This window comes from Schistocerca americana, chromosome 1 (genome assembly GCF_021461395.2).
Source record: "Schistocerca americana isolate TAMUIC-IGC-003095 chromosome 1, iqSchAmer2.1, whole genome shotgun sequence".
Lineage (NCBI taxonomy): Eukaryota > Metazoa > Arthropoda > Insecta > Orthoptera > Acrididae > Schistocerca > Schistocerca americana.
In genome coordinates this window covers 15788190-15809167 of record NC_060119.1, presented here as the reverse complement: position 1 = coordinate 15809167, position 20978 = coordinate 15788190, and the positions used below count along the sequence as shown (strand labels likewise).

At 40.5% G+C, this 20978-nt stretch overlaps 1 pseudogene; it reads left to right on the top strand.

The window, feature by feature from the left end:
- Nucleotides 1-20978, top strand: part of LOC124622292 — a 176317-nt pseudogene that overhangs the window by 140726 nt on the left and 14613 nt on the right.

Sequence of the window (20978 nt, the reverse complement as noted above, 5' to 3'; positions counted from 1 at the left end):
CGCAATGGTTGGCCTGCTATAAGGCGCTGCCATAGCTCAAACTGATATCAACTGTGTTTTTTTAAATAGGAACCCCATTTTTTATTGCATATTCATGTAATACGTAAAGAAATGTGAATGTTTTAGTTGGACCACTTTTTTCGCTTTGTGATAGATGGCGCTGTAATAGTCACAAACATACGTCTCATAATTTTAGACGAACAGTTGGTAACAGGTAGGTTTTTTAAATTAAAATACAGAATGTAGGTACATTTGAACATTTTATTTTGGTTGTTCCATATGTGATACATGTACCTTTGTGAACTTATCATTTCTGAGAACGCATGCTGTTACGGCGTGATTACCTGTGAATACCACATTAATGCAATAAATGCTCAAAATGATGTCTGTCAACCTCAATGCCTTTGGCAATACGTGTAACGACATTCCTCTCAACAGTGAGTAGTTCGCCTTCCGTAATGTTCGCACATGCATTGACAATGCACTGACGCATGTTGTCAGGCATTGTCGGTGGATCACAATAGCAAATATCCTTCAACTTTCCCCACAGAAAGAAATCCGGGGACGTCGGATCCGGTGAACGTGCGGGCCATGGTATGGTGCTTTGACGACCAATCCACCTGTCATGAAATATGCTATTCAATACTGCTTCAACCGCACGCAAACTATTTGCTGGACATCCATCACGTTGGAAGTACATCGCCATTCTGTCATGCAGTGAAACATCTAGTAGTAACATTGGTAGAACATTATGCAGGAAATCAGCATACATTGCACCATTTAGATTGCCATCGATAAAATGGGGGCCAATTATCCTTCCTCCCTTAATGCCACACCATACATTAACCTGCCTAGGTCGCTGCTGTTCCACTTGTTGCTGCCATCATAGATTTTCCGTTGCCCAATAGTGCATATTATGGCGGTTTAGGTTACCACTGTTGGTGAATGATGCCTCATCACTAAATAGAATGCATGCAAAAAATCTTTCATCGTCCTGTAATTTCTCTTGTGCCCAGTGGCAGAACTGTACATGATGTTTAAAGTCATCGCCATGCAATTCCTGGTGCATAGAAATATGGTACGGGTGCAATCGATGTTGATGTAGCATTCTAAACACCGACGTTTTTGAGATTCCCAATTCTCACACAATTTGTCTGCTACTGATGTGTGGATTAGCTGCCCCAGCAGCTAAAACACCTACTAGGGCATCATCATTTGTTGCAGGTCGTGGTTGATGTTTCACATGTGGCTGGACACTTCCTGTTTCCTTAAATAATGTAACTATCCGGCGAATGGTCTGGACACTTCAATGATATCGTCCAGGATACCAAGCAGCATACATAGCACACGCCCCTTGGGCATTTTGATCACAATAGCCATACATCAACACGATATCGACCTTTTCCGCAATTGGTAAACGGTCCATTTTAACACAGGTAATGTATCACGAAGCAAATACCGTCCGCACTGGCGGAATGTTATGTGATACCACATACTTATATGTTTGTGACTATTACAGCAGCTGGCTGGAGTGGCCGAGCAGTGCTAGGCGCTACAGTCTGGAAACGCGCGACCGCTACGGTCGCAGGTTCGATCCTGCCTCAGGCATGGATGTGTGTGATGTCCTTAGGTTAGTTAGATTTAAGTAGTTCTAAGTTCTAGGGGACTGATGACCTCAGAAGTTAAGTCCCATAGTGCTCAGAGCCATTTGAACCATTTTTGACTATTATAGCCCCATCTATCACAAAGCGAAAAAAGTGGTCCAGCTAAAACATTCATATTTCTTTACGTACTACATGAATATGTAATAAAAAATGGGGGTTCCTATTTTAAAAAAATGCAGTTGATATGAGTTTGACCCATGGCAGTGCCATCTACCAGGCCAACCATAGCGCCATCTGGTTTCTCCCTTCAAGCTAGACGAATTTCGTTCTTTGTAGTTTTTTCATTTGATGCTTATTATGTGAGATATTTGGCCCGGTCACTATCAATGGACCACCCTGTAGAAAGCTGTGGATTGCTGTGTTATAAAGGTTAAATTATGTGTTTGTATTGGTAGCACTGTCAAAAATAGTATCGTATCTTTTCATAGTATAAACATGCTTTGTATATCGAAGTGCTAACATTTTTCCGAGGAATAGTGACGAATAGACTGGTAAATCTCTCAAAAAGTATGACTCCAAAATGAAGTGTTTTTAAGAAATGTGGGTTTCATGGTAATAAATTTTTGAATAAAGAGAAACATTGTGTTCAGCATGTGGTGTGTGAAGTTACAGACAATGAAATACTCGCAAACTCATGAGTATCTAGAGAAACACCCATTAGTGCTTCGAAGATTAAAATAAAACATAGTGATAACACAGTTATCTGAAAACAAAACTCATGTAAATGGTAGGTTAGGTTATATTCTGATACATCTACACATCGTAACAGGGGTGTTATGTGAATGTGTGTGCTGTATGTATGTGGAGGGCCAGTTAGTTTACATGAAGACATTGAGGTATCAAATGGACTAGCCAGGAAACTTATCATTAATTCTGCCAGTTGGAAATATACTCATTCATTTTGGAGTTCTGATAAGTGTAAAGATAATTATTTTGAAATAAATGTTAGGTGGTTTTATGGATTGAGAGCTATTGGCAAAGGACACACTGCAGCAGAAACAATGTGTGTCGTGATGTATATGCCATGCCCACTTTGTAAAATGAACAAGTATGCAGGATTTATTGGAGCTGCTGTGAAATCCACTGCATGTGAGTCAATTAAGGGTGCTGCAAATGAAGCTGCTGAAATAAACGATGGTATGATTGACATATCAGTAGCTTTTGGGGCACTTGGTAGAAGCGCAGCTGAAGTTCTAAGAATTCTGTTGCTACAGTGACCAGTGGTGGATACTGGAAAGCTAATAGATTTCCAGATTTAACCAAACATTCTTATAAGTATAAATCAGGGAATGAAGAAGGGCATATCTGTGACAGAAATTATGTAGGACAACTAGTCGTACGGAGGCCTGTGCAGCTGTTGAAATTTATAATCGATCTGTAAACTAAAGGGGAGTGTGTTACACTAAGTTCTTAGGTTGTGCAGAATCAAATGCATATAACAGTGTAGTAGCCACTCAGCCTTATGGTGAGAAGCTTATCACAGAACTGGAATGTGTTGGTCATGCCCTCCTGGATCTGGTTCATGGTGCAATTACCGCAATGCCCAGTACTCAAACAGGTCATACAGCCATAAACATTATATCCCAGCAGCAGTTGTGGATATCATAAAACCTGTTTACAGAGACCTGGCAATCCTGAATTATTGAAGAAGTGTCTGCATTGTCAGACTCAAAATTCCAATGAGTCGTTCAGTAATCTTATAGCGTCAGTGTCGTCGTAACTGCCGTCTGCGTCACGTCTGCTGTGCAGCGAGCTATGCTGATTTAAGTATTAACTCTATTTTTCTTACTTGTAACTTCTTCTTCCGTGTGTTCTTGCTTTTAGGAAGCTTTAATTGTCGAGTGCTAGTAATAGTGTTCCATAGATTTTGTGTTTGTTTTGAATACAGTCAGAGAAAGTCCGTTTAGTCAGCCATAGTGCCAGTAGTGCTAGTGTTTGTTTTCAATACAGTCCAGAGACAGGTAGTGCTATTTTCATTGTTTTCTACAGGAAGTGTCTAGTAACCACAGTTTAGTCAACTATCAGCCGCCTTTAGTGAATTAGCAGTCTAGTTATAAGTTGATTAACTCTCTACAGTAAATTGATTTCTTAAGATGAATAGGATGTGAGACTGCTGTGTACGGACACAGGAGGAGCTGGCCACTGTTCGCAAACAGCTGAACGTGTTGATGCCCGCGGTTAGCCGTCTTCAGGCAGTGGTGAGTCTGGTGCGTTGCATGGTACACCCCAGGTGTTACATGCTTCACCCACTGACCCTGCTGTCGACACATCTTTGCGGATACCGGGCGCGGTTGTGCCACCCTCTTCCCAAGGGGAGTGGCGGGTTCAGCGGCGTTCGTGGCGCACGAGGCGGAGGGTCAGTGTGGAGGCTGGCCGTGTGGCATCGCCCGTTCTGCCTGTGAGTGGACATGTGGCCACTCCTTCAGCAAGGTCCGAGCAGGCACATGGGGGGAGGGGTTTATTAGTTATTGGGAGCTCCAACGTTAGGCGGGTGATGGAGCCGCTTAGGGAAATAGCGGAAAGGTCGGGGAAGAAGGTCAGTGTTCACTCTGTCTGCTTGCCGGAGGTCTCATCCGAGATGTGGAGGAGACCGTGCCGGCAGTGATAGAGAGCACTGGGTGCACCCGACTGCAAATTGTTGCTCATGTCGGCACCAATGACTCCTGCCGTCTGGGTTCAGAGGTCATCCTCAGTTGGTTCAGGCGGTTAGCGGAGTTGGTAAAGGCGGAAAGCCTCGCGGGGTGGAATCTGAGCTAGCTATTTGTAGTATCGTTCCCAGAACCGATAGTGATCCTCTGGTTTGGAGCCGAGTGGAAGGCTTAAACCAGGGACTCAGACGATTCTGCGGAGATCTGGGGTGCAAATTTCTCGACCTCCGCTATCGGGTGGAGAAATGTAGGGTCCCCCTGAATAGGTCACGCATGCACTACATGCAGGAAGCGGCTACAAGGGTAGCGGAGTATATGTGGAGTGCACATGTGGGTTTGTTAGGTTAGAGAATTCCCTCCCTAGGCCCGACAAGACACCTCCTGAGATGCGGCAAGGTAGGAGTAAACAAAATGCAACAGGGAATAACAATATTAATGTGCTAATAGTAAACTGCAGGAGCGTCTATAGAAAGGTCCCAGAACTGCTCTCATTAATAAACGGTCACAATGCCCACATAGTACTAGGGACAGAAAGTTGGCTGAAACCAGATGTAAACAGTAATGAAATTCTAAACTCAGATTGGAATGTATACCGCAGAGACAGGCTGGACAGTGAAGGGGGAGGCATGTTTAAAGCAATAAGAAGTGCAATAGTATCGAAGGAAATTGACGGAGATCCGAAATGTGAAATAATTTGGGTGAAGGTCACGGTTAAAGCAGGCTCAGACATGGTAATGGGATGTCTCTATAGGCCCCCTGGCTCAGCAGCTGTTGTGGCTGAGCACCTGAAGGATAATTTGGAAAATATTTCGAGTAGATTTGCCCAACATGTTATAGTTCTGGGTGGAGATTTTAATTTGCCGGATATAGACTGGGAGACTCAAACTTTCATAACGGGTGGCAGGGACAAAGAATCCAGTGAAATTTTTTAAGAGCTTTATCTGAAAACTACCTTGACCAGTTAAACAGAGAACTGACTCGTGGCAATAACATATTAGACCTTCTAGTGACAAACAGACCTGAACTATTTGAAACAGTTAACGCAGAACAGGGAATCAGTGATCATAAAGCGGTTACTGCATCGATGATTTCAGCCGTAAATAGAAATATTAAAAAAGGTACGAAGATTTTTCTGGTTAGCAAAAGTGACAAAAATCAGATTTCAGAGTACCTGACGGCTCAACACAAAAGTTTTGTTTTAAGTACAGATAGTGTTGAGGATCAGTGGACAAAGTTCAAAACCATCGTACAATATGCGTTAGATGAGTATGTGCAAAGCAAGATCGTAAGAGATGGAAAAGAGCCAGCGTGGTACAACAACCGAGTTAGAAAACTGCTGCGGAAGCAAAGGGAACTTCACAGCAAACATAAACATAGCCAACACCTTGCAGACAAACAAAAATTACGCGAAGCGAAATGTAATGTGAGGAGGGCCATGCGAGAGGCGTTAAATGAATTCGAAAGTAAAGTTCTATGTACTGACTTGGCAGAAAATCCTAAGAAATTTTGCTCCTATGTCAAAGCAGTAGGTGAATCAGAACAAAATGTCCAGACACTCTGTGACCAAAAAGGTACTGAAACAGAGGATGATGGACTAAAGGCCGAAATACTAAATGTCTTTTTCCAAAGCTGTTTCACAGAGGAAGACTGCACTGTAGTTCCTTCTCTAGATTGTCGCACAGATGACAAAATGGTAGATATTGAAATAGATGACAGAGGGATAGAGAAACAATTAAAATCACTCAAAAGAGGAAAGGCCGCTGGACCTGATGGGATACCAGTTCAATATTACACAGAGTATGCGAAGGAACTTGCCCCCATTATTGCAGCAGTGTACCGTAGGTCTCTACAAGAGCGTAGCGTTCCAAAGAATTGGAAAAGGGCACAGGTCATCCCCGTTTTCAAGAAGGGACGTCGAACATATGTGCAGAACTATAGACCTATATCTCTAACGTCGATCTGTTGTAGAATTTTAGAACATGTATTATGTTCGAGTATTATGACTTTTCTGTAAACTAGAAATCTACTCTGTAGGAATCAGCATGGGTTTCGAAAAAGACGATCGTGTGAAACCCAGCTCGCGCTATTCGTCCACGAGACTCAGAGGGCCTTAGACACGGGTTCCCAGGTAGATGCTGTGTTTCTTGACTTCCGCAAGGCGTTCGATACAGTTCCCCACAATCGTTTAATGAACAAATTAAGAGCATATGGACTGTCAGACCAATTATGTGATTGGATTGAAGAGTTGCTAGATAACAGAATGCAGCATGTCATTCTCAATGGAGAGAAGTCTTCCGAAGTAAGAGTAATTTCAGGTGTACTGCAGGGGAGTGTCGTAGGACTGTTGCTATTCACAATATACATAAATGACATTGTGAATGAAATCGGAAGTTCACTGAGGCTTTTTGCGAATGATGCTGTGGTATATCAAGAGGTTGCAACAATGGTAAATTGTACTGAAATGCAGGATGATCTGCAGCGAATTGATGCATGGTGCAGGGAATGGCAACTGAATCTCAATGTAGACAAGTGTAATGTGCTGCGAATACATAGAAAGAAAGATCCCATATCATTTAGCTACAATATAACAGGTCAGCAATTGGAAGCAGTTAATTCCATAAATTATCTGGGTGTATGCATTAGGAGTGATTTAAAATGGAATGATCATATAAAGTTGATCGTCGGTAAATCAGATGCCAGACTGAGGTTCATTGGAAGAATCCTAAGGAAATGCAATCCGAAAACAAAGGAATTAGGTTACAGTACACTTGTTCGCCCACTGTTTGAATACTGCTCAGCAGTGTGGGATCCGTACCAGATAGGGTTGATAGAAGAGATAGAGAAGATCCAACAGAGAGCAGCATGCTTCGTTATAGGATCATTTAGTAATCGCGAAAGAGTTACAGAGATGTTAGATAAACTCCAGTGGAAGACTCTGCGGGAGAGACGCTCAGTAGCTCTGTACGGGCTTTTGTTGAAGTTTCGAGAACATACCTTCACCGAGGAGTCAAGCAGTATATTGCTCCCTCCTACATATATCTCGCGAAGAGACGATGAGGATAAAATGAGAGAGATTAGAGCCCGCACATAGGCATACCAACAATCCTTCTTTCCATGAACAATACGAGACTGGAATAGAAGGGAGAACTAATAGAGGTACTCAAGGTAGCCTACACCGTCAGGTGGCTTGAGGAGTATGGATGTAGATGTAGATGTAGACCAAAAAATGTTTTTCTTGTAATGAAGACACTAAAGTGGGGGTCAGTCATGCTGTTATTGCTTTTAATGATGGCAACATTGGTAGCGTGAAAGTGCTACAACATATGGGAATTAATTCTGGAGCAAACTGCATCAGAGAATTTGAATGGATGGACAAGGTTTGCAATGGTAAAGCACTGTATGCAGCACAGTTGGCCACTACGGAGTCCAGAAAGAAGAAAACAAGAAAAAACTTAAAAAAGGTCAAGAGGATGATATACAGTATGGTGCAGGGTGCTTCTGAGTGACTAAAAATAAAATGTTAAGCATATATTGAGTTACAGTCTATTAAAACTTTAAAAACTCTTCTTGAAAATTTAGATTTTCTCTTGCATTTTTCCCTAAATCTCAGAAACTACTTCGAGTAGCGAATTCAAATTTTCAGGGAGTAATAACATATGTATCCTGAGTCTTCTGAACTAAAAGAAGAACATAATGTTATGTACAAATAAAATTATTTAGAATAACATACAAAAAAGTACACAAAATTTTAACTGTGTAATTAAACAATTGTATTTCCAAAAGCAGTGGCTGAAATGCAATTATTGTAAGACTCAGAACATATAGTTTAATGTCCTGTAAAAGTTTCTTGTCAATGGCTACAGTTGTTCCTGAAATATGGGGAAGTTAAGTCACCAAATTTAACATTGTCAGGATAGGGCATTCAAACTCCCCTTAATGCACATTTTCTCCTTCCTCCACTTGGTGAGCAACACATTTATAGTATTTACACAACAGCAGTAGCTATTTTCTTACAATTTCTTTTTGCAGGCATACCATGTCCCAAGCTTCAAGGGACGTGTGGGATTTATTACCTCAATGAGTGAACACTTCTGTGGCACGTGCAACTGTTTACAGATAACAGCTCATGGCAATTTGGAGGTGTGCCTCTTTGGGAATTCAGAAATATCTCTCAGGTGAGTGATGAAACATAGAATAATCGTGTCCAAGTGAAAATTCATGCGAGGAAACCATAAAATTACTAGAAGACTGACAGACTGATCAGTATTTTACCTTCAGGAGGTGAAATTCCAAAACTTCTTATAGACACATTCGTTCCTCTTGTCCTCACATTAGTCATGGAGTCCGAGTGACCTTTGAGACCTTCAGAAACTTATCCCTCTTTCCTCTCTCATGAAGGAACTGATAGTTCCAAATGCTGAGTATAGAATAATACTTTCAAACTGTTTGCCATGCACATTAGGTATGTGGTTGGTATATGGAAGAGATAAACTGCAGTTAAATCCAGCAGGTATGAAATGAGTAATCTTTTCTTGAAGTTTTCAGCTTGCACCCTCCTCCCTCCCAGACATACAAACCAGATACCTCTAGCTAAATAATTTGTGAGTATATATAATTTGCCTCTGTCAACATCATGTTACACTAACCTATTTGTGAGATTAAATTAAAGGAAAGTAATCAGAACTGGAAATTATGTAAAGACATTTTTGGCTATGTCCCTGTGTTGTATTAAAGTTAACACAGTATTTCTGTCCATGTGATGGTAGCTATGATTCGCCAGCCACCGTTGCCGAGCGGTTCTAGGTGCTTCAGTCCAGAACTACGCGACTGCTACGGTCGCAGGTTTGAATCCTGCCTTGGCTCAGATGTTAAGTCCCATAGTGCCCAGAGCCATTTCAACTGTGATTCATGATTATCAGAGTCTATATGTTCCAAATAAAAATTGGAACTTCATGTGTATAAATGTACAAATTATTAGACAATGGGACCAACAACTGACACTTTTAAATTGATGACTAGACTAAGACTTGGCGATAAGTTTGTTTCAGGACATGGTAAGGGGGGTGAGGGGTGGGAAGAATCAGCTCTCTCTTTGTGAGCATACCAGAAATCCTTTATCAACCGAAGGTAAAATAAGATATAAAAATACAGGGTCAAACAATTAATTTAAGTATCTTAAAAACCAAATGACTAATAAAATTGGAAGCTAAGAAAAGTAAGTTCATAGTAAGTAGGGTGAAACACAGGGGGCTGCAACATATTGCCATTGTTGTTTGACTTGTCTATCAAAGAAAAAAGAAATGGATCAAAACAAAATAAAAGTGAGAATGGAAATGTATCAGAAGCAAATAGGAATAAGCAAGGAACATATTCTTTAATTAAAAAAAAAAAAAAAAAGACATGTGAGGCAGATGTTCCTACAGTTTTATGTTCAAAGCACAGCAGCCTGTGGAAGCAAAATATTTATGACATTGAAAAAAGAAAATCAGTGAGTGAAAAGTGTGTGTAGGTGAATTGTGGTGAAAGACTGGATATTGGAACTTCTGTTATGCTGCCCAGTATTAGTTGACTTGATAGTAAAGGAGCAAGTTTGCAAGGGCAGATAACTGTTTGGCTACGTAAAATAGAGTGGGAGTATGGAAAAGCTAGTCCAAGATAGGATGAAAAAGATAACAGAAACTTAAAAAATGAACCCCATGAACCCCATTCCAATCTAGTGAATGCAGTGGTTGACAATATCTTGTGACATTCACCTATAAGGCTCAAACAATAATTGCTAAATAAAAATACAAAATGTTGACAAGACTGTATCTAAGCTGTCACTCTCTTTTGAAACAAGGGTGTTTAAACCAACAAACACGCAGGAAAGCAGGGACAACTCACACACTAGAGAAGGATGGGCAGTATCATTGAAGGAGTGAGCATGAACCATGTGGAATATGTGTGGTACAAGTAAAAAAAAAAAAAAAAAAAAAAAAAAAAAAAAAAAAAAAGTAATGATAGTAAAATTCCAATCCCGGGAGCGGAAAGACTTACCTTAGGGGGAAAAAGGACAGGTATACACTCGCACACACGCACATATCCATCCACACATAAAGACACAAGCAGACATATATATGTCTGCTTGTGTCTGTATGTGTGGATGGATATGTGCGTGTGTGCGAGTGTATACCTGTCCTTTTTTCCCCTTAAGGTAAGTCTTTCCACTCCCGGGATTGGAATGACTCCTTACCCTCTCCCTTAAAACCCACTTCCTTTCGTCTTCCCCTCTCCTTCCCTCTTTCCTGATGAGGCAACAGTTTGTTGCGAAAGCTTGAATTTTGTGTGTATGTTTGTGTTTGTTTGTGTGTCTATCGACCTGCCAGCGCTTTCGTTCGGTAAGTCACCTCATCTTTGTTTTTATATATAGAAGTATATTATTTTATTTACCGGTCTTGCAGTTTCCTTGATTTCTTGCAAAGTACAGTACAATGAAAACCTACCATATTGCATAACAAGTAGATGAGTATAAACTTCAGAATAGCATCATCGCCATTAAATGACCTATGTTTTCTTTACTAACAAGAGAAGGGACAGAAGCAATAAACACAAAATCAGAACTGCTTTTGCTTGATTACAGCAGGGACAATAATTTTTAACATCTACATTTACAACAGATCATATTTACAAAATGTTTTCGAAATTTGCTCTGTTTGCTCAAATGAAAGTATTGCACTGCTCAATCATTCATTTACACTCAACCCCGACTGCTGCACATGCTGTGGGGTGTGTCATCTGGTTATGTCATATGTTCAGTGTTTCTCACCAATTTTTGGGGTATTTTGAAATGTACAAAAAGGAAAATGCAGAAAGTTATCACATTTTGCTGCACATTACCTGCGTCACAGAAAAATAATGTATACAAATCTTCTCAGATTTGCCACTGAATAACTTTGTCCAAGCCTCACAATATTTCACCAACACAACTGTTCGTCATATTCAGGTAGTGGTGGGTCCTGTCATCACTGCTGCAAGATGTGGCTGGTGATATTCGCACAGCAGAATTGAAATTTGTCAGGCTAGAAGCAGGAGTACGAATGTGTGGACAGGCACTCCCAGTTGGATGTAAATGCCATTCATAGTAGCCTTCTGCTTATGTGTTGTGGGCAATGACTGCACTTCTGGACACTCGTGTGGTTAAGAGCTGAATTAACTCTCTGCAAGGTACTGCATCAGGTCATACATCGGAGGATCTGGTTTCTACTGTTTTAATTTCATGGCAGTCAGTGCTGGATTCTGGGCAGTGCTTAGTCAAAATTCCATATTCCTGTTGGTAAGATTGCCCACCGTATGGATACATGCCTCATTCTTAAAAACACAGTCCTAGAGTGATGATGCTGAGGATAAAATTTCAGTCCTCTTGGGAAACGTGTGGTGCCCTGTATTCAGGCAGTGCTCTGCTACCATTAATTTACTGGGTGGCATTTTTGTCAGCGCTGTTGAACACAGTGTTCTTGCACAATGTGAGGTGTCTGCCCTATATAAGGTTTCCCATAATGGCATCAGATCTTATATATGATCTGTGTTTTCTAAGGTCAAGATTGTCTTTAACTGAACACAAACAATTCCTTAGTTTTGCTGGTAGACGAAAAACACACTTGATTCTGTTTCTCTTAGCGATTCTTTTAATTTTGAAAACATGCCACTGAAATATGGCAAGAAAGCCATTTGCAGTGCTTGTCTAAGTATCTTCATTTACATCCCTACACTGAACTTGCTTTGCTCAGAACACATTGCAAATCTGTTTACAAGAATAAACATTCTGCTGGAACACTGTTCTTAGGTGTTACAGTTCACCAGGCAGACTGTCAGTATCTGAAATCACATGTGCTCTATGTGCCAGGGAGTGTAAGACACTACCACATTGTGCAGGGTGACGGCAACTTTTGGACCTCAAATATAACTCTGCGTGTATCAGTTTGCAGTAGAGACTAAGCCCCAGTGCTATGTCAGCTTTTCTTCTAACCGTGACATCCAGGAATGGTAAGCTGCTATCTTTTTGTACTTCCACAGTGAACTGAATATTCAGATGGAGCGAGTGCAAATGCTGCAGGAACATAGGTAGTGTCTGTATTATGTGGGCCACACCACAAATGTCTCTTCAGCATTCTGCCAGAAGGAGGAATGTTGGATATTTACTAAGGGAAATAGAGGATCTCCCATGGGAACACTGTCCACTTGATCAAAGTAGTTGGTGTTACATAAGAAATAGGATGAGGTATGCACATGTTTAAACAGCATCACAATTTCTTTCTCAAACTTGCTGCTAATAACCTCTAATGAGGGCTGCAGGGGCACTTTTGTAAGTAATGATATAACATTTGAGCTAACTAAAAGATCTGAAAGTTCTAGTTTAAGCATCTTCAGGTATTCTATGAAATCCTCTGAATTCTAAATATGATGGTCATAGTCATCCACATGATAAATTTCAAAGCTGTCACGTGGAAATTGCCAGTTGCATCTTGCAGCAGTGATGGTGGAAATCACCACCACCTGAAGATGCCAAAACGTTGTGTCACTGAAATATTGAGGGAGGGACTTGCATAATGTTATCTGGTGGGGAACCCAAAGTGTTTTTGCAACAGATCTATTAGGCAAGCCTGAAAAGTCACATATACTCCAAGCAGTAAGTACCTGTTATAAAATGGTCACATTAGTGAGCTTGGCAATTAATTAAGAGTTTATCAATAAATTTGGCTTCATTTTGCAAGAAATTGTGCTGTGTTCCAGTACTCCCTCTTCAACAAAACTAATGTCAGTTTCTGCTCCACCTCTTCAGCCCGAGATCCTATGTATACTCTTGAGCATTTGTGTAAGATACCTGTTTATTTATAAAAATAAAAGTAACTTCTATCATGACTTTCCCATTCTTGTCCAGTGGGTTTGTTATCCTGCTGTTGCCTACTGCAGACTACAAGATTACTGTTGAAGATTTCTGCAAAGTTTTTCTTCCTTTTTAGTGTACCAACATTTCACTGTGTGGTAATTGCCTGGTACTGTTTAACGGGTGTTTTAACTGTTGTTTCAGAGATGCAATACGAAGCAAATGCAGTGAGGATGACTTGCTTGCCATGATTGGGGCAGCAGTGAGAAGAAAGAAGAAACAACATGGAGGTAAGATACATTACAGCAAATGTAACTCTGTAGATAGAAAGAAAATTTCTGCTTAACAAGTCATAGCAAACATAAGAGCAAAATAGAATGAAAAGCAACAGTGATAGAACCTGTGTTTTTTGTGTAAACTTGGATTTAATTTTTTATTTAGTAATCATTCTGATTAATGCCCATTGGTCAGCAGTATATTTCAGCCCTAGAATTTGGTTCTGCAAGGTCCACCAGATAACCATATATGGCTGTTGTAACTCCTTTATTGGACTTCATAAGTTTTCCAGCAACAAATCTTTTTTTTTCTTTCTTTCTTTCTTTTTTTTTCTTTTTTAAAAAAAAGCTAAAATGCAGAAAACATCATAAAGCAAACACTCACAGAAAAGCATCAGTGTCCTTGAAACAATGGAAACTCCAGTAGGAATATCAACAATGTTGGAAAAGACAGATTACTACTTACTGATGAAGGCTGTGGCTGAAAGCTTTATGTAAGTGTCTTTTAATTCTTCCCATCTGCAGCCTAAGGTATCTTCTTTATGGTAAGTAACAGTCTGTCTTTTCCTTCATTATTCATTAGTGTTCTTTTTTTTATTGCTGTTTAGCAAGCATCGTGTGGTATATAAGGGATGTGAATAGCGTCAGATGTTGAATCATCACTCTGGAGGATATGAAGGTGCTGCATATTGGTGTGAGACAGCATTATCTGATGAGAGTTTGAAAGAAACCTCATTGTGGATGTCCATTTGGTCCCCTGGTTAAACCTTGCAACATCTGTATTTTTGGAGTATTTGGATCTGACAGTGGCCTGATGTTGGAAAGTAAGGGCATACTCATCATCAATCTTCCAGTTGACTACATCAGACCACTACAAGGGAGCATCACTGTGTAGTGTACTGAGTACATTGTAATCTGTTCACGTCTGTGACTGCCATCTGAGAACAAGTACAGTAAACTCTCGTGCAGCTACACTTTTGGCTAGCTAGATTGACACTTGACAAGTTTCAATTTGCGTGCACCTGGAGCCAAGCATTTGCTGGTGTTTTTTGGCAATCTACTGCTAATCAGTGCACTGGTGCGTGTCAAAAGTCCAAGTATCGTCAATTCGTGCGTGTGTTGGTTGAAGTTCTAGTGCGTTTCTTATTCGTATTGCATGATTTCATGCCACTGCCATCTATTGGAACTCCTTGGAAGTACAGTACATACAGTATTGTTCTATGGAGCGCAACGTAGGCCTGTCGAAACTGACAATTAGAGTGCGCCGTCTAACACTTTCCACTTGTTGTCGGTACATCAAAGCTGAGTGTTTAACAGTGAACGTACAACACCCTGTTGTGTTGCCACGTGGGCTTGGGTAGAACAGAGGAAATGGCATAGATGTATCGAATGCTTTCATTTGATGGCTGCCACAGCCTGGTTTCAAAAATCAAAAGTTTGTCTAGTGCATTTCGAGTGTTGTCAAGTTGTGCATTTGTGTGTTTCTGATTTGAGGTTTTGTGCTCCCACTATGTGCCTTAAAGTGTCCAGAGATAAAAGGGGCCAAAAACCATAAAGGACTCAGTCGAGTATCTGTAAAAAGAACACTGAACGTGACTACGGGCACGTAACATAAAATGAATGTGATCTTGTTGAAAAAAGAGCATCACACTTTGCAGAGAATTGATGCTGGTGAGCCACCCACAAAAGTTGCTGCAGAGTAGGAGTACAATTACTGATCGGAAGACAAATCGATCAGGAATTGAAAAATTTTTGTTCCATCCAAGCATTGGGCAGCGCAGTGAAATCTTGAAAAACAATGAGAAAAGGTGCACATCCTCAGTTAGAAGAGGCATTATTTTTGTGGCACGAATAAATAAGAGCCAAAGGTGTGTCAGTTTCAGGTCCTCTAATTTGTCAAAATGAGCTAATGAGCTGATAGAAGGAAAGAAGCAAGAATTCCTCGGAAGTAATGGCTGGCAGGATCATTTCAAGAAGCAGCATGGCATCCATGAAATTGCCATCAGTGCCAAATCATTATCTGGGGATGAAGCTGCTATGCTGATTTTAAGAAGAAACTGCACACAATCATTGACAAAGGAGTTTATACTGACAATCAACTTTACAAATGTGATGAAACTGGGTTGAATTACAAAATGCTGCCAACGAAAACCCTTGCCTCTAAAGAAGAAGAAATGGCTACCAGATACAAAAAAATCAAAGAAAGATTTACTGTCCTCGCTTGCAGTAATGCCACTGGCAATCATAAACTGTGTCTTACTTTAATTGGCAAATCCAAAACACCAAGAGCATTTAGACACCAACCAACCAGCTTTGCCACTGAGGTACACGAATCAGTCTTAAGGCATGTATGAACAGTGCCGTGCCATCGTCAGAGAGTGGTTCCAGGCAGAGTTTGTTCCAGCTGTAGTAAATTACATGGAAGGAAAAGGACTTCCTTGAAAAGCGCTACTTCTTGTGGACAATGCTCCTTCTCACCCAGGTGATCTGCAAGATGGGGATATCAAAGTTGTATTTCTTCCACAAAATGTCACATCTCTATGTCAACCGATGGACCAAGGTATTCTTGAGGCGATGGAAAAACATTACAGACACAAGATGCTGGAATACTTAATAGGTGTGATTGATGCTGCAGATGATTTTGTGGAAGCTCTTAAAAAAATTGATGTTTTAAGTGTCATTCATTGATTGCTGAAGCTTGGAATCTAATTCCTCCAGTTCCTCTTGTTAGGTCTTGGAAAAAACTCTTAGATCGTAAGGCAACCTAAGTGGTGGGAAGGAGGAGACAACACCGAAACTCAAGCTGACATAATTTTGGTGAATTTACTGGAGAAGCTGGTTGTAAAGACACACACTTCGAAGACATTGAAGAGTGGATGGAAAATGGCATTTTTTCATGTGACTGAGGATGAAATCGTCCAAATTGTGACCGATCATAAAGCGTTAGAAGACTATGTTTCTGATGATGAATCAGAGAAAAATATTCCTCACACATTCTGTTACGAAGTGATCCAAACTGCCCTGGAGTACATCAGCCAACAGGAGGAGACGATTTATCCTGAAATAGTTTGATTTCAACGTTGGAGATGTATTGTTGCAGCAATAGTTTCTCAAGCAAAAAAACAAAAGAAAAAAAGACATTCGTGACTTCGTTACCAAAAAATAAACTCCAATGAAGCATCCTAGAACTTCTATGTCCATAACTTAAAAAGTTTTTTTTTTTTTTTTACTTTTCTTGAAAGTTCCTCTGGACAGACTTTTCGTTCCTTTGAGTAATCTCTAGATTTGTTTCATAATTTTGTTCAGTAGTTTATTTTTTATTCAAAAGAGTAGGTAATAAAATTAAAACTCCTGTTTTTTCCTGCTGCCAAATAAGGGAGATTTTTTCTGTAAGAATGCAAAATAAACGAGCTTTGTTATACAGCATTTAAAAACTTTGAGTTTTCAATCATAGTTTGGTGCCTTTTTAACATGTCAACACAATTTTTTCAGTAAAAAAGTGTAGGGTTATTTGCAACCATATCAGTAATGTTTTACATACCCTACGCACGTTTTACGATCGTATTTCGCAATATTGACCCAATTTGGAGTGTTCACATGTGAAAACAGGGGGACTTCGATTTATCTGGAATTTTTGTTATCGGAACTGACCACCGTCCTGATCATTTCGGATAAACAGGAGTTCACTGTAATAGTCTCCTTGCAACATGCTGTGTCATACAGCTAGGAGCAGCCAGACTATGGAATTGCCGTCCTGCGCATAGGCTGCCATTAACACCCAAGCAAATGACTGCATGTGAAGTGGTGCCATGATCAAGAAGTACGGACTGCTAATGAATGGCGTCACATTATGTTCACTGATGAGTCCCAGTCCTGCATTTCTCCAAATGACTATCGTGGAGAAGTTTGACAGTGACCCGGGGAGATGGGGAGAGGTCCCATTCTTCCACATTTTGGGGGGGGTGGGTCACAAAGGAGTCCCATGGTGTGGGGAGCCATTGGGTATGACTTCAGGTCATGGCTTGTAATGGCCGTGGGAACTCTGATGGTACAGCAGTGTGTAATAGTATTGTGGTGCTATTTTTCAACAGGCCGGTGCTTGTCCACATGTAGTATGTGTCTCTTTAAATTGTCTGTGTGATGTTGATATACTCCTGTGGCCAGCAAAATCCCCATATCTGTCCCCGATATAACATTATGGGACCAACATGGACGTCAACTCCATCCCACTGCCTGTATCCATGATTGCAATGTCCAGTTACAACCGTTGTGGATCACCTTTCTCAGGAGGGTATGCAGCAGCTTTACGACATCCTCCCGCACTGTCCAGGCCAGACAGGGTGCATTGCTGTATTGATAAGTGGGCTCAAACTGATAAGTTCTGTGTAAATTTGACTCTGTTTTGTTATCACTGAAATAACATCACATACCCTCTAAATTAGCTATGTTTCAATTTGTTTTCTCCCCACCTTCTGAGTGTCTCACTTTTTTTCAAGCAGTGTAATTTAAGACAGACATAAGAATATGAAAATGGGATGGCATATCACATTGCTATTCAACTATGCCCCTAAGAAAATTGTAAGATAATGGAGAAGAGCAGGTGCACTATTACACTGACTAGAACGTAAACTTAAAGATAGGATTATATTGTGTAACCTATACCGATGACATAATACTTATTGACAAAAACATCACTTATATGCTAAAGCAATTTGAAATATTAAGGGAGCAAGCTAGGAAAATTGGACTACTAATTTCACCTGGAGGAAAAATTCTTGGCTGATACCAAAATGGCACTGGGTGAACTTATATAGGCAATGACATAGTATTCGGTGTTAAATAGTTTAAATAATTTGGTGAAAAAGACCACTGAACATCATAATGAAAAGAAGGCCATAGAATCCAGACTTCAGAAAGTACAAACTGTCTCTTAGTTAACTAAAAGTATTTTTCCTGGAACTCTAAAATCTAACATTGTACAACAGTGATCAAATTAGAATTTCTTTATGCATGAGAGAGACTCTTTGTCCAACACAAGACATGAAAACAGCAAACTGAATTAGAAGAATGTAAAATTGTAGTAAAAATCTTAGGTCCAAGAATAAAGGATGGGATACATCACACAGAACCCAGTGTGAAATCTCCAGGCAAATTCCTAAAAGCTCTTGTTACAATGTGTCTCCAAGGAATCCAACTTGTGGGACATACAGAAAGAATGTATCCAAACAGGCAGCTCATTGGATTCCCACATACTTGAAAAATAAGATCCTACTGATGAAAACAAACAGGAAGAGACCTTAAGAAATTGGAATCACCACATTTACAGTATTCTGATGTAGTGATGAGCCACACAGAGTGCAGTTTCGCAGTAGCTTGATCGATGCTTGTACTTGTGTATGTAGTATATGCAAGTGTGTACAGCGTCTCTTCTGGTGTACTCATGATATGCTAATTTAGTGGCCGAGCAGTAAACCGGATCCCTACTCGGTTCCAGTGTGCTGTGCTAATTATTCTTCTTCACTTGACATTTATGCTTGGAGCTGCAAGAGAGGCTATTTTCCAGATAATGCCACAAAAACAACAAATTCTCAGATATCAGTTTAACTTACACTCTTCAACATCATAGACAACATTTCACATTAATATGTTGCAGAACACTAGATTAGTGTTAAAATGGCCAGAGTAAACATTGTTCTCCATGTGACAGATTGTCAAAAGATGTCCAAAATCGATAAATTTTATATCTCTGCACAGAGAAGCAGCTGGTTGCTCATTGTCATCTGTGGTGCTAATCAATGGGTCGAGCTCGTTGCTGGCACAGCGCCACCTCAGAGTAAGTGGCCCCTCATCCCAGCAGGTGTCGATGTTTAAACACCCGTATAGCTCCCAAGACTTACTGCGTCTGTGGATAACTCCATCTCTGCACAGAACTTCCCACATTTCCCACACAGTGGGCCCTCGTGTCTCTTACACACAATAAATCTTCAAACTTATTTCATTGGCTAAGTTAAATTTCGAGTGTGATCTGCTACTTCGTAAAAAATAGCAAACGGTAGACATGGATGTTATTGTGACTCTTTCCTAAGGCAACATTTGTGTATTACACTTGTAGAAGTGCACTGCAACATAAAACAGTAGACCGTAAGTTCAAACAATGGAAACTCCAGGTTGGAATATCAGCAGTGTAGGAAAAGATAGAGTGCTAATTACCATAAAGATGGCACGTTAAAATGCAGACAGGCACAGTTAAGACACTTACACATAAGCTTTTGGCCACAACCTTCATCAGAAAAAGAAATAGAAATACACACCATTCATTCACACAAGCAAGCACACCTCACACACACATGACCGCCAACTCCGACAGCTCAGACCAGAATGCTAGTCTGTAAGTTTGCTACACAATAAAATAATTATTCTGAGCTACAAGAAAAATGGATTCAAAGAACTAAACAGCTTGAAGAAAAAAAAGGGAAGCTCCCTGAAGCAACGTAGTTTCACGAGTGTGCATACCAGTGGTAAATTATGAGAGTCGCAACTCTCTGAAATGGATACAAAGGCCACCAGATTGCATTAGCTTTGTTTGTGTCTCGGATTGTTACCAAGAATGGTAGGAGCTATAAGAGATGTGAAGAGTGTAAGATGTTGAGTGATCCCTGTGAAGGACACCGATGCCCTGTACTTCTGTGAGTCAGCATTATCAGCACGCAACAAAATTTGAAGGGGCCTAATTGGGTGTCTCCATTTGCCAGGCTGATTGAATTATGCAATATGCGGATTTGTGAGTCATTCAGATGTGGTAGTGGCCCCATGTTGGACTGCTTGGGAACGTAAGGGTGGTGTGCTTGTCAGCAAGCTTCCGGTTTCCCGTGTCTGGCGAGCCCATGGGAGAATTGCTGTAATGTACGCCGAGCACATAGTAACCCTTTCACACCTGCACCTGTCATGTGACCAGCAGTGAGACATTCTGCAAGACCCGCGATGACAGTTGTCAGTGAGTATGACAACGACATAGGGAGAGGGCGTGTGGGGCAGCATCGGATATGACTTCAGGTCACTCTGACAGCACAGCAGTATGTCATGGACATCCTACATCCTCATTTGCTACCTCCATGTCCAACGGAGTTACAAGAGACAGACCAGTGAAAACATATCCAGTTGTTGACTCACAAAACGGTTTTGAGCTGTGACGCATGTAGTCTTAAGTGAATCATTCATACAAAAAGAAAAGAAGAAGAAGCTAAAGTCAGAATGTGAAAAAATTGGAGAATGGAATAGATATTTGAAGACTTCACACTTGAAACTCCCAGTTTTCCTATTGTGAAAGTGCCTTTGTGACCATATGCATTTCACTGACAATAAATTTTTTTTTTCCCCCTGGGTCTTGGCTCCATATTTTTTCATCCAGTTGAGTCAGAATACTTGCATTGTATTTGTGAGGTATTGTTTCAGTCTTGCAAGCTAATCTAAAATACAAATCCCTTTTGCATCCTAGAAAACAATGACCACTCTTTCTCTCCGATGAAGT